The following is a 1,417-nucleotide window of genomic DNA, read 5'->3' as shown; positions in this document are numbered from 1 at the left end:
TTTTTTTACCTCAGCGGACCTAGGAATCCTCGACTGATGAATAGTGGGATATACGGTAAATCCTCTACGGTGTGCCCTTGACCAGGCGTAAGAATCCTCAACCAGTGAATGGAGGTATATATGGTAAATCCTGGAAGGTGACATCTCGATTAGGCCTAGGAATTCTCAACTTATGAATTAAGGGATATATGGTAAATCCTAGAGACTAGGAGATAGGAAAATTCCTCACGGTGTAGGTGGAGAGATCCAAAGGAATCCATTCTTGTTTAAGGCCTAGTGATCTAGTGGGGATTGCGGTAAATACTAAGGAAACTTGGAATGGTTTTGTTGTGAGTCCCACATTCATGATTGAAATTTGGCATGAGGGTGATTGGATAAAAGAAAGACTTTGTTAAGTGCAATGGTCGGGTGGTTCGTGGAAGTTGCAGACCCAGTTGGCTTATGAATTCATTAATAAGAGCTCCTTCTCCTCGATATTCCATGTGTAAGTAGGTTGATATGTGAATTTTATGGTTGTTATATCCTTTTTATTTCCGTTGGTTATATTCTGGTTATGAGTATGTTTTATGAAAGACTTCATGTATGGCTCTTATCATGTTTTGATTAGAAAATGAATGAAAAATGAATATATGTCGTAATAGATGATAATGTAGTTTCTATGATGAGGCATCAATGCTTCCTTAAGAATCTCAAATAAGTATGAGACCCCTATGTTCAACTGTGTATTTATGACCTATAGATTTCCTGTTCATGATATGTTTGATGAAATGTTTGTCATGGCTAGGAGTTGTTAGATTTAGTTCTTCTCTAATATTATGGAAAGCTTTACCCTTGTGCCATTAATGGTTCTATAAAGTGTAATTAACTTCTAGGGAGAGTTTTGGATCCTAGACTAAACAAATTGGCTTAAATATCATAGTCCCAGGCACAAATATGGATGAAAAGTACTACATTTGCTCCCTTATAGGAATCATGTGCATGACTCAAGGGTTTCAATCAAAACTAGGAAGTGTTTTACCAACATCTAGGATATCAGGGCACTAAAAATAGGCTTAATTCAGGGTCTAGGCACTCATGAAGGGTGTTTTAGCCCTTGGGGGTCCTATAACACCTAATAGGGACATCATTAAGGGTTTTCGTTTGTCGATTCCACTTACTTAAGGTGATATAGGAGGTTGAATCATATCATAGTAACTCTTCGTCACATGTTTACCCCGATAAGCAGGTAACTTGGGTAAATGTGGGAGTAGGGTGTTACAGTGTACCCATTATGCATACTTTTGAAAAGACATATATTGATACAAATTGAAGATATGCATCTTATTGAATTAAGGCTTCTGTGATCCATATCAAATTTTTGAAGATTCTTCGGCGAAAATCACATAGAGACTTTTTGTCGACGCATTTCGAACCAGCT

Source organism: Pinus tabuliformis, chromosome 3_2 (assembly GCF_031772625.1).
Source record: "Pinus tabuliformis cultivar Carrire ecotype Pingquan chromosome 3_2, CPIR1, whole genome shotgun sequence".
Taxonomy (NCBI): Eukaryota; Viridiplantae; Streptophyta; class Pinopsida; order Pinales; family Pinaceae; genus Pinus; species Pinus tabuliformis.
Note: the sequence above shows the minus strand (reverse complement) of the source record.